Source organism: Pteronotus mesoamericanus, unplaced genomic scaffold (genome assembly GCF_021234165.1).
Source record: "Pteronotus mesoamericanus isolate MK-2021 breed Mesoamerican mustached bat unplaced genomic scaffold, CSHL_Meso_final scaffold_174, whole genome shotgun sequence".
Classification (NCBI taxonomy): Eukaryota; Metazoa; Chordata; class Mammalia; order Chiroptera; family Mormoopidae; genus Pteronotus; species Pteronotus mesoamericanus.
Genome location: NW_026555309.1, coordinates 21,109,026 through 21,122,217, shown reverse-complemented (window position 1 = coordinate 21,122,217; position 13,192 = coordinate 21,109,026). Strand labels below are relative to the sequence as shown.

General features: G+C 41.2%; 1 pseudogene; it reads left to right on the top strand.

Moving 5' to 3' along the window:
• Positions 1-12,453: 12,453 nt before the first annotated feature.
• Positions 12,454-12,964, top strand: LOC129084046 (60S ribosomal protein L17-like; annotated as a pseudogene).
• Positions 12,965-13,192: the final 228 nt, after the last annotated feature.

Below are 13,192 nucleotides of genomic sequence, written 5' to 3'. Positions count from 1 at the left end.
TTTCTTGTTTCATCTAAGCCCAAAGATAGAATTTAAAACATTTCTTGGTGGAGGGGAATAAGGGGACTAGAAGGTGATGTAAAAAAATACAATAAAGATTAACAAAAGAACTTAAAACCTTTCTTAAAATGCTGGCAGTGTTTCTGGTGAGCTGGAGCCATTCCCACATCGACCGCCACTGACTGCCCTGAAGAGGTACAATGACAAGATGAGCGTGTGCGCCTCGGAGAACATCCTCCTTCAAAAGTCAGCCGAGAGTTCACTTTCCCACGCAGGCACTTCCCTTATGCTACCACTTTCCTGACGTGATTCCTCAACAAGATTTTCTTAAAGGAGAGCCAGAGGCATGAAGGTAGTCTGCAAGGTGTCAGCTGTTGTACTTGGAACTCCATTAGGATTATTCTCTTTTAACTGGCCGCAGGATACAAGCCTGTCCTGCAGGCCCAGAGTCAGCTGGCCAACAGCGGGGCGGTCACTCAAGACTCCTCCTGCCGTGCACTGCACAACTCACGGGTGTCAATCAAGTGGACCGATGGGATTAGGGTCTCCTAGGGAGGCACATTGGAGCCTCTCTCATGGTGAAACTTACGCAATTTCCTGGAGAGGTTTGGACTTCTTCTCTCATGAGGCCATCTAGTGTCGCTGTCCTGCTGAAATAATATAACCGGTGACAGCTCTCAGCTCAGCTCCACCACTGAGGGTACGTGTCTACAGGGTGGGCTTCCACGGTGCCAGCAGGCACATGGCTCAGACAGCAGTAAACCATCCTCAGCCTGGAGCCTGGCTAATGCTCCAGGGAGCTGGGGGTCAGGCCCTCAGGTCCAAGTCCCTGGCCAGCAGCGCTTTTTCGTTTGCACTCTAGAAAGGATTTTTGTGGCCTTCTCAAGGAGGGCCATATCAAACATCCGCTAAAACAAAGCCTGCTGCGAAGTACAGCCACAGTCCCTCAGGGGCTGGAAACACTCTGAGCTGGAGTTCTCGCTTCTGATCGGGCTGGGAGGCACCCCTCAGCCCTAATCATTCTGATAACCAGAGAGATGTATGTAACGCTTTGCCAGAGGGGCTGCTGATGTCCAGGTAATGTAGTAGAGCGGGAAAAGTAAGTTACAGAAAAGTATCATGTGCTTGATCCTGTTTACGTTATGATGATCATAAATCAATATGACCCTCAATATAGAGAAATGTTTAGAGGAACTTAAATATTATCAGTGCTTATCTCTGGGTGATAGAATTTGGTGAAGTGTTTTTTAGTTTTCACTTTTTTGTTGTAATTCTTAGTATATTCTTTTTAAGTGTGCATTATTTTCATAGACTAGAGACAAAAAATTATTTTTCTAAAGAGCAATTACACACATCTTTTTTGAGACGTGGATAACCTTAGGCAAGTTAGCTAACCTGTCTGTGCCTCAGTTTTCTCTGTTATAAAATGGAGGTAATAATAGTTCCTGCTTTATGAAACTGTGAGGATGAAATATATTAGCATATGTAAATACTTAGAACAGTGCTCAAAACATTGATATGCTCAAAGCTATTATTATTTTGAGGATTGTGGTGGTTGATGTTAGTTTTATTATTATGACCCACATTATGCAATGACATTGGCAGGTCAGGAATTACTCAGAACAAAAAGAGCCAAATTAGTTTTGCAAGTCCGTGAGACAACGATAGTTGAGAAGAAAGACGTAACTGCACTGACACATTAAATATCAGGGGTAAAATGCTTCAGTGAGGTAACTGTCCAGGAGATAACTTCCCAAGAAAAATGTGGTGATTTTTAGAATAATGAACTCCAAAGGAATGTATGAAGGTTGTAATGAGACAAGAACTTCTATATGAAATGCCTTTATGTCATAGGCCTTAGGCCATCTGCAACAACTCAGTCTGTTTCATCAATGCACACCCTTAAAGTAAGAATCTGGGAGGGACTGGCCGGGGGCAGGAAGCAGAGTGGTACATGTTGTTAACCCCTTGGGTTTCTGTTTGCGGTGCAGGTCTCTGCCTGGCAGGTGTAGGTTGTGAGAGGCCCAGAGAGTTAAGGGTTTGTAAATGGGCACAGTTCGGGGCACTAGCCTCTCCATGTGAGTGAGCTATGCAGCCTTGACCCTGAAACACTTGCTCTCAAACCCCCCAGTAATTCAGTTTCTGGCTCAGGTGCCTGTGGCTCCTACATCCTTGGGATGAGGACACCTTGACTTGAATTTCTGGTCCAGTGTCTCATCTGATGACAACTGATAGAGGATGTGGCAACAAAGATATGTCATCACTCAAGGTTATTTGAGCCAGAGACCCAGGTTGAGGAAACAGTGTATGTCCTTATCATTGCCAGTGATAAACTCCTGAACAAAGCCGCCTGCTAATTAAGGAGGTACAACAACAAAGATCCATTATCGTGCCACTTAGAGGAATTCTGTGCTTAAAATTCCACAGTAAATGTAAGCACTCTTCACCCTCAATTTTCATGGCTGAAAAGAGGAATTATCGTCAGAGGCACAAATAGATAACGTTTAAGAACCCAGCCACAGAAGGGCATTCGTATGTCTTTCTAGCAGATGAATTGCTTTGTCACCCAATGTCACCCCATGACAAAAGTAAGACATCAGAGCCACTGGTGTCTTACAAATACAGATTCTTTAAAAGGGGGAATAAAAAACTATTTTTGTATACCTTTATCAGTTTTTATAAAATAAAGACTAAATATAACTATTTTGAAGTAATATCTAGCTTAGTCACCTGCCTATGCAGGCTCAGTGTTAGGTTATTTTGTTTATTTACACTGTACTGAGGGTAGAAGCAATTATTTAGAAAACAATTTGGAACCTGGTCTAATAAAGACCGTGGAAGGAAGCCCCAAGCCTCCACCCCCATAGCAATACAGAAATTATTTTGACCTTGAAAGATTTTAAAACAGTTATACCAATGACCGCCTGGGTCAATAAAAGAAAAAAAATCTTTATTGATTTGAGCCACAGATCTTCTTGAGGTGGTTTCTGAGATAGATAAGTTGCAAAATATTTTCTTGTCAGTATTTGTAGGCTGCTGAGCTAAATCTCGAGAGCTTGGAATCAGATGGTCCACTGAGAGCTAAACTCTAAAATCGAGACATAATGGTTTGCAGTAGAAATAGTAAAAATCTCCCTAAAGAAAGAGAGTGCTCCCCAAGCAGGTCTTGGCTACCTTAGAAAAGGTATGTAGGGAAATGTGGGCAGTACCCAGCCCAGGGACGCTGCCTAGGGGAGCAGAAATCTTTGTCAACAGCTTTTGATTCTTGACTTTTTTCTTTTCTTTTTTTGGCCTGGAAAAGCCAATCCCCATAGGAGAAGGTGATTGTTACTAAGTGGCCATAAAGGTTGCCATTCCTAGGCAAGAACCTGGCTAAAGTGGCCTGGATGCACCGTATGTGTGCCTGAGAGCATTCAACATTCACTTAATCCTACTTCTCTTGTTCTCATTCCATGTTTATAAGCAACCTCTGGATTACCTTAGCTCCTCAAGTCAGTGTCCCTGTGGAGAAATTCTGTATGAAGAATATGGACATCTCCTTGTTGTGATGGGAATAATTGCAGTATTCCCTTCACAACAATTATCTTTGGTGTTGTAAATGAATTTAATTGTTACTCAGTTTCTGATTTGGCTTCCCAAACAACCTGACTACAGGGAGAAAGTGGGCTCCCCATGCCCTCTTAGGTATTTCAGTCTATCATCTACATTATGTTTTGATTTTGTAGCTGAAGCCTCAGTGGGCACTCATTTCCTGGCTCTTAAAAAAAATACCTTCTTTGTAGTCTCAAAGCATTCATGAAAGCAAGTAAATGAATACATTGATATTTTGGTTTTATGTCTATTCTCATAGGCTTGGTTAAGGTGAGTGTATTTAACAATACATTTCTAGACCCATAAGACCAGGAATCACCCAGCAGCCATGGAAAAATTTTAAAGGGAACAGGTGTCTCCTGAGGTCTCCTGAGAAACAGCCGTATCGCCTTCCCTGGAAAAGGGCGCCCATGTCTCTAGGAGGACAGGCACAGCCCACTTCGTTTTCTCCGTAAGTCTCGGACCACAATAGAGCTTGCTAGTTCTATAGAACTGTTTGAGAAAACTAGTAGAAAAAAAAGGGGGGGGGGATATCTACTCAAAATAGACAATTTGGCTTTTGAATTGATTCAGAATTGTTCTTTCTGGCAATAATTGACTCAAAGCTGTTCTTTTTGGCAATCGTTACATTAGGACCAAATGCCTGTGAAGTCCACTCTTAAATCATGACAGCAAGTCCACACGTGTCATTTGCATAGAAGAGAATGTTTCTGTTTCTATTCTCCATAACAAGAAGTCACACATCCCGCTGACCCAAAAGTAGTAAAAAATATTATTATAATCTAAGGCTAAGTCTAAAGGAGGACAGGCCCCCCGAAATCCCAGTTTATTCCCATTGGAGATTATTAATTCATCTGTCAAGGGACCTTTCCTATCCAGACACTCAAGGTGGTTTCTGATGTAGGTTCTCATGAGCACCGGCGGCCAGGCGGCGGTCATGCACCTTCGCCTTAACCCAGTTGAGGTCCACAAAGTCACACACCAGGGAAAAGCATATAGGAACCACCGCTGATGTTATGATGTTGCACCTCTTACAGGTAGCAAAGAATCTAATAGTGGCTAATATAGAATAGTCACATCTAAGAACCCTGCTCTTCATGTTAAGTACTAGCTTGAAAATCCCAGACATATTTATAAAGCAAAAACTGGCCACCTTTTTCATGGAGCATCAGATAAATTAGTAGATTTATACTCAGGCAAAGAAAAGAATTTTCCATTAATCAGACTTTTATTCTGAGACAGTCGTAGGTTAATACTACACAACTGAAATAAATAACATGGAAACATCCTATGTCCCTTTACCTGCTTTCCCTAATGGTAACATGTTGTAAAATTCTCGTACAAGATCACAATCCGGATATTGACTTTAATGCAGTCAAGGTTCAAAACATTTCTATCACCACAGAGATTTTCATGAAGCCCTTTCATAGACACGCCTGCTTCCCTCCCACTCCCTCCCATAGTACCTTAGCCCCCGGCAAGTGCTAATCTGTTCGCCATTTCTATACTTCTGTCATTTCAAGAATGTTATGTAAGGGGAATTAATATGGTACATAATCTTTGGGGGCTGGCTTTTTTTTACTCAACATAATCCTGTGGAGATTCATCTAAGTTGTTGCATCTATCAATAGCTGGTTTCTTTTTATTGCTGAGCAGTATTCCATGGTATGGATTAACCTCAAACTGTTTTACCATTTATCTGGTGAAGGACAAATGGATTGTTTTCAGTTTTTGGCTAGTATGACTAAAGGTGCTATAAATATTTGTGTACAGGTTTTTGTGTGAACATAAGTTCATTTCACTGGGGTAATTGCCCAGGATTGCAATGTTTAACATCAAATGTTTATTTTTTAAAGAAACTGCCAAACTATTTTCTAGACTGGTTGTACCATTTTTGCATTCCCACCAGCAATATACAAGTGACCCAGTTTCTTCACATCCTTGCCCGCATCTTGTATGGTCACTATTTTTTATTAGACATTTTGATAGGTATTAGTTATATCTCATTGTGGCTTTAATTTGCATTTTTCTAATGGATAATGATGTTAAAAATCTTTTGGGGCAATTAGGTGCCATTTGTATATCCCTTGTGGTGAACTGTCTCTTCATATCTTTAGCCCATTTGGTTTTTCTTAGTGTTGAGTTTTGAGAGTTCTTTATACATTTTAGATACTAGTCCTTCATCAAATATGTGCTTTACAAATATTTTCTCCTAGTCCCTACTTTGTCTTTTCATTCTCTTAAGATTCTGAAGAGTTTCTCCTGCTTTTATTCTAAAGTTTTATAATTTTATATTTTCCATTTAAGTTTGTGATACATTTTGAGTAATTTTTTATGTAAGGTGTGATACTTAGGTAGAAGCTTATTTATTTTTTTGCCTATGATGTCCAGTCATTCCAGCACCATTTATTACAAATCTTTTTCACTGAATTCCTTTTCTGTCTCTGCCAAAAACAGCTGGCTTATTTCTATGTTTCTGTTTTTTGGTTCTCTCATGTGTTCCATTGATCTAAGCGTAATCTGCCAGAGTGCCACACAGTTTTTATCACTGCTGCATAGTAAGTATTGGATTTTTTTTTTCAGCTTTAGTCTTCTTTTTCCAAATTGCTTTAGCTATTTTAGGTCTCCTATTTTTCCATATACATTTTAGAATAATCTAGTAATACCTGTAAAATCTTTCTGGGGTTTTTATAGGAATTGCATTAAACCTGTATATCAATTTGCTGAGAATTAACATTTTTACTAGGTCAAGTCTTCCAGTCCATGAACACTGTATGTTTCTTTTAACTAGGTACTCTTTAATTTCTTTCATTAGCATTTTGTAATTTTCACTATTTAAATCCTGTACATATATTGTTAGTTTTATACCTAAGAATTTCATTCTTTTGAGTAATCTTAAATTGTATTTTTTTACTAATATTTTTGTTATTTATTTTCCTTTTTAAAAAAGCATACAATATACCATATTATATTAGTTTCAGGGGTACAACATAGTGACTCAGCATTTGTATACTTTACAAAGTGATCACCACAATAAGTCTAGTAACCATCCCTTACTATGTACAGTTGTGTTACCGATTTCATTCCCTAGGTTGTACAGTCCATCCCCATGACTTTTTTTATAACTGGAAGTTTGTACGTTTTAATCTCTTTTCTGATGGTATTGTATTTTTAAATTTTGATGTTCACAAGTTTATTGCTCATATATAGAACTACAATTGATTTTTGTATGTGTATTTTGCATCTGGAAACCTTGATGAACTCACTTATCATTTCTAGGAGTTTTGAGCGTTTGGGGGGATTTTCTACATAGACATGTCGCATGAAAATAGGGATAATTTTGTTTCTTCCATTGAAATCTGGGTGCCTTTTCTTTTCTTTTCTTGCCTTTTTGCTGTGGCTAGAACTTCCAGGATTATGTTGACTGAGAGTGGTGAAAGCAGACATCCTTAGGTTGTTCACTACTTTAGGAGGAAAGCATGGTCTTTCACAGTTAAGTATAATGGTAGCTGTAGGACTTTGTTGATGTTCTTTATCAGTTTGAGAAAGTTCCCCTCTATTCCTATTTCTTTCTGAAAGCTTTTACTATGAATGGGGTTGAACTCTGTCAAATGCTTTTGCTTCATGGACTAATATAATCACAGGATTTTTCTTTTTTTAGCCCATTGATACGGTAGATTACAGTGATTGACCTTTAAATAATGAGTTATACCTTGCATTCCTGGTATAACTCCATAGATCATGGTGTATAATTCTTTATATATAGAGAGGGATTCTCTTTGCTAATATTTTGTTAAGAACTTTTGTGTCCATTTTCATGAAGGATATTTTACTCTAGTTTTCTCTTTTTTTTTTTTGCACTACCTTTGTCTAGTTTTTACACTGTTACATAAATGATCCAAAGGTGTCCTCCCTGTATTGGCCCTTAGGTTGTTTATTTCTTCACTGCAGGCTGCGACCCTATGGCTCAGTACCAAACTCAAGTTTTTTGCACATCCAACACCCAATTATTTTAAAAATAGCCCCAAGAAGCAAATGTTTAGCTGCTGAAAGGCCTGCCTACTGTGCATATCCCATGAACGTTCATCCAGCATGTGATGGCCGTTGGTAAGATAGAGCATTATGGTTATAAGGCCCCAAGCCGTTGTTGCGCTTATCTTTGACCCAGAGACTCCATGCCATACTGTTGAGCAACATCATCTGGACACGTCCTCTGGGAATTCCCTCGTCCTTCCCTACTCCTTGATAGTGGCCCTCTGGCCATAAGCCTCTAGAGGTTTCCTACCATTCTCACAGGACAGCCTGTCCAAGCACAGCCCAGTGAAGCCCGTGTGATACTTCCTTAGCGGTTTTATCTTTTTCTTTAATCATTCCCCCACCCCCCATTCCCTTAAATCCCCTACAGGCATCAGGATAATACTAGCTTCATAAATTAATTGAGAAGTACTCCATTTTCTGGAAGAGATCATGTAGAATTGATGTTAATTTTTCCTGAAGTGTTTGGTAGAATTTTCCAGTGAAACTCTGCCTGAGGTTGGAAATTTCTTTTTGGAATCTTTTATTTAAAAATTCAGTTTCCTTAATGGTTATAAGTCTATTCAGATGACCTATTCCATACTGGGTATGGTGGGGTTGTTTTTTAAAAAATACAGTATCTTTTATCATTGTCCTCGTTCTCCTCTTCCCAGGAATTTGATAAGTCAAATGTTAGATTATTTGTGAGAGTCCCACAGGTCCCCGAGGCTCTGTTTTTTTCCCCTCAGCCTCTTTTCTCTCTGTTGTTTGGATTGGATAATTTCTATTGTTCCAGCTTCAAGTTCACTGATTTGTTTCTTATCCCCTCCATTCTGCTATTGAGCCCATCCACTGAATTTGTAATTTCTGTTACTGTATTTTTTAATTCTAAATGTTCTGTTCGGTATCTTTGTATTGCCTATTCCTGCTGAGACTTTCTGTTCCTTTGCTGAGTCTATATTTTGTTTCAGGCCTGTTCTTAATTGCTTAATGAAGCATTTGTGTGATGGCTGCTTTAAAATTTTTGTCAGGTGATTCTAACGTCTCTGTCATCTTGATATTGGCATCTAGTGACTGTCTTCTTTTCATTCAGCTTGCGATCTTCATGGATTTTGGTATGACAAGTGAATTTTTTAATTTAAATCTGGAATTCAAGGGTATTATGAGACTTTGGATCTTATTAAAAACTTTTTTGTTTGAGCTGGCTTTCTCTGACTTTGTTCTGGCAGGGGCAGGGGGGAGGTTCTGCCTCATTACTGCCAAGTGGGGGTAGAAGTCCAGATTTCCCACTCAGTTCTGTGGACGCTTGATGGGGGAGGGTGTTCTTCGCTGCTGCTGGGTGAGGGAGGGCGTTCCAGCTTTCTACCAGGCCTGCACTGACACCGCTGTGTCCTCCACGGACACCACCGAGTGGGGAGAGGCCTGGTTACTGCTGGGCAGCAGGGGCAGCCCCGGCTGTCCACTGCGCCTCCCTGACAGTGCTCCAGAGGGAAGGAAAGGGGTGCTGCACCACTGTGGATGGGGGGCAGGCCAGCTCTCTCCGTGGTCTCTTTCCACCGAGTCCATGAAGGGGATCGTGTTACCCCTACTGGGGATAAAATTTTTGTCCCCTACTTTGCCCTCTCTCGTACCACCTTGGCAATGGGCTTTACATGTTGCATTTTACAGTTGCAGTTTACATTACGGTCTCATGAGGAACCAATCTAGGCTCCCAGCATTGGTGGGGCTGGGACTACAGTGTTTTTTTCTGTGGTATTTGGCCACAGTAGAGCAGTTTTTAACTGAAAGTTTTCTGTTCTTGCCAGGCTGCCCCTTTTCTGGTTTTTGGCTGGACAGAGCAGGCTTTTGTTGGGACTTTTTTGTTTTTCTTAGCTTATTGGCATTTGGAGGTTGTTGGCTTCTCTAATTCCAAGTCTGAGATAGTCGAGGCAAACAGAAAGCCCAGAGAACTCTCCGCTGTGTCGCTCCTTGGTCCTTAGCTGTCCTGCCTTCTTCTCTCCACCTCTCAGTCTCCTTATGTTTGTTTTATATGTAACATTCAGGGTTTTTCACTGTACCTAGTGAGAAGAATAGGGAAAAGTACCCTTCCTCTGTCTTCATAGCAGTCTTTAATTGGCCATTTTGAAAAATAGTCCAAACCCACATTCTGGGTCGAACCAGAGGGCAGTGTATCCACGGAGTTCATGAAGGTGACCGGATTGAGAATCATGTGGGCTGACTGTTCTGAGTGGCCCTCCAAGGGACTTGGGGGCTGGGAAACTCCTCCAGGCATTTATTCAGCTTGAAGTTCTTTATCAAGTATGTAAAAGGAGGCATAATCACCAGTTTCCAGTCAGAGAAAGACGGGCGCAGCTGACCTTGTTTGTGATTCAGTGGGAGTCGCCCATATCTCAAGTGGGAGCGTTGCCCCCCAAACCTCAGTTGTCATGATGCTTTCTTTGCTGTTGGCCAGAATATACCCTCATCGTTGTCTCTGACAGCCAGACTCACAGTCTCCGCTGGAATTTATAATCCCTACTTTTTTTTTTTTTTAGGTGATGAGAACTCTATAATAAGCCTCAAATCTGATGATACTTTAATCACATGTATATCCTTAATTTTTGTCAATGCAGATCATTGGAGAGTGTCTGCCAGGTTTACCCGGACACTCTAAAGGTAAAACTGATGTTTTGTTATCAACAGTTCATTGGTAAATAGTAAGAGAAGAAAGTTAACCCTAACGACAGAGTTTTAAATAGATCTCAGAGAAGCAGTAATAAGTCACCAATTGCATTGAAAAGCCTTCATCTAAGCTCCTATTTCAATCTTCAATTTCCATTCTCAATATAAAGCTTTCATGTCATGGTTCAGAGAGAAGCAGACATGCTCTTTCCCTATAGTGAGACTTCCTCGAAATTGTGATCACCCCTCCTCACTGGCCTGATCTAAATCACAGGGTATATAGTTAGTTGGTAGGAGGGCTGGGTAAGGTCGTGCTTCTTCTGAGTGGCCAAGTGCCACAGGGAGAATAAATATTGGGGAGAAATAACAATTTCTGTCACTGGGACTAACAATGATAAAAATCTGTGATGTTAACGATGGGTGACCATCCCAGCTCCTGACTGACTTTCACATGTCATCGTTGCTAAGCACCTGCGGGTGTTTTCATTTGATGACTTCATCTGTCTTTGAGAGCAGGGTTCATTAGGAAGCAGCGCTCCTCTTTTCCAGAAGCTTCATATGAGTATGTTCTGACTCAGCAGCAGCTTGATGCTCAGGTTCCAAGAATGATTGATTCTGCTGTGGAGTCTGTGGAATAATACAGAATAAATATTGTGGCACAGAGATCACAAGACTGAGCAAATTGCATGCCCTTGGCAGGGGAAATATAAATGTTAAAAACAAATCACATCCAGTTGGCCAAAGAGTCAGATCAAAACTGTAGGAAGCTTTGGTCTCTCTGATGCTAGCGGAGATGCGAGTGACCCATCCACCCTTCTCTTAATTCCTCCCACTATTTGGAGAGATAAATCCATGAAATGAGGAGATTCATTTTAAAGTCTGGCAAGATGGTACATATATAATGTGAAAACCCACCTCCAGGTTTATAAATGTTTAAGGTTTATAATGTTAGGGTACTCACTTGCCATGGCACCCTGGGACTCAGAACTAAGTAACTGTGTCTGAAATTTACCAAAAGCGTGGGCTGACACTGCTCTACCTTAAAATAAAAACTCCACGTGTTTACAACCTCTCACTTCTCTAGAGCTCAGCAATCGGCTGCCTCTTGGGAATACAGCTAAGAAATCCATGTCTATGAGAAAATAAAACAGATGGTATAACAAGTCAAGTATTTCCCTCCCAAGGAAGTCCAGACTGTCCATGGGATCCTGACTCACGGCGCCTGCAGTCCTGCACAACACACAGCTCTAATAAGGCACATTGCCGGGCTCCCAGCTTGCCGGCCTATCAGAGCTCTGGAAGCAGGAAGAGGGCTCTGCAGACTGGCACGTGAACAGCAACAGGAAGTGATGATTTTCAACCTGCCAGCAGGAGAGGGACAGAAATCTACAGAAGAGAGATAGGAACTCCAATAAATCTGGTTTCCACAGACATTTAATGGGTGGACAAAGAGCCATGAACCTTAGCAAGCGCTGGTTAAAGTGCCATGTCTTCACTCAACACACGCTGGTGGAATACGTCCTCTGTTACCCTTGCATCAGGACACAGGAATGAATTCTGGCCAACGGACTGTAGACAAAAGCTCTATGTGCTGCATTCAGGTATGGCCTTTCAAATTGGAATTCCCTCTCTCCCCCTTATGTTCCAAAACACAGAGGACTCAGCAATGGACTCTGAGGCCCTAGAAGATGCTGGAGCCCCAGGTAAAAGGATGCCGGTTCCTGAATGGCTGCATAATGCAGAGGACTAGTACTGACCCCCATTGGCCTGGGATGCCGCTAGAAATGTTGTATTTTGTTGGGTCAAGACACTGAGTTTTGGGGGTGGTTTCTTATAGTAACCAGAATTTCTCAACCAAGATGATAGAGAAATTCCTACTAAAAATGTTGTAAAAAACCAAAAAGCCAAAATAACTTATGGCATCATGTAGTAAGCAGCAAGAAAAACTGATACAGCAGGCTGCTGTCTAGAAATCCATGTAATACAGTGGCAAAACTTTGGTAAAATTGTCACCTGTGGTAGCTTGGAGGCGGACCAAATGCCTGTTGAACTTGTAGCTCCGTGGGGGAAAAGTTAGAAAACCACATATTAGTAGCGTGTTGGTTCCTATTGGCTGCATTCGACAGGCTATTAAAAGAAAGATGAGCTCTTCCCAAAAGCAGCCAGAGGTGACTTTCTCGGTCACTTGACCCAGACAACCCCACCAACTCATGCAAATCAAGAGGTTTAAATCTTCATGTTCATTTTAAGAGCACTCGTAGAACTGCCCAGGCCATCAAGGGTATGCAGATCTGAAAAGCCACCAAGTATCTGAAAGATGTCACTTTGAAGAAGCAATGTGTCCCATTCCGTCAATATAACGGTGGAGTTGGTAGGTGCCCAGGCGAAACAGTGGGACTGGACGCAGGGTCGGTGGCCCAAAAAGAGTGCTGAATTTTTGCTGCACATGCTTAAAAATGCAGAGAGTGATGCTGAACTTAAGGGTTTAGATGTTGATTCTCTGGTCTCTGAACACATCCAGGCAAACGACGCTCCTAAGATGCAGCACAGAACTCGCAGCGCAGGTGAGCCTGCATGTGAGCTCTCCCTGCCACACTGCGGTGATCCTCACTGAAAAAGAACAGAAAGGAGGTTACATGGAAGAAAAAAAATATCCCAGAAGAAACTGAAGGAACAAAAAGTTATGGCCCAGGAGTAAATTCAGCATAAAATAAGTACTAATAAAAGTAAAAAAAGAAAAAAAGATGAACACAGGGGAAAAAAATTGGTCAATTTGTAAGCAGAATTGAAAAGATAGGGAAAGTCCAGAAATTCAGAGTCTCACAGAGTTGGAAAACCCAACTATTTTAGGCTCCAAACCGAATGATGTAAGAACAAATAAGGCTTTGATCAAGAAAATCCGAAGAAATTCTCTGCTGAGCACGTG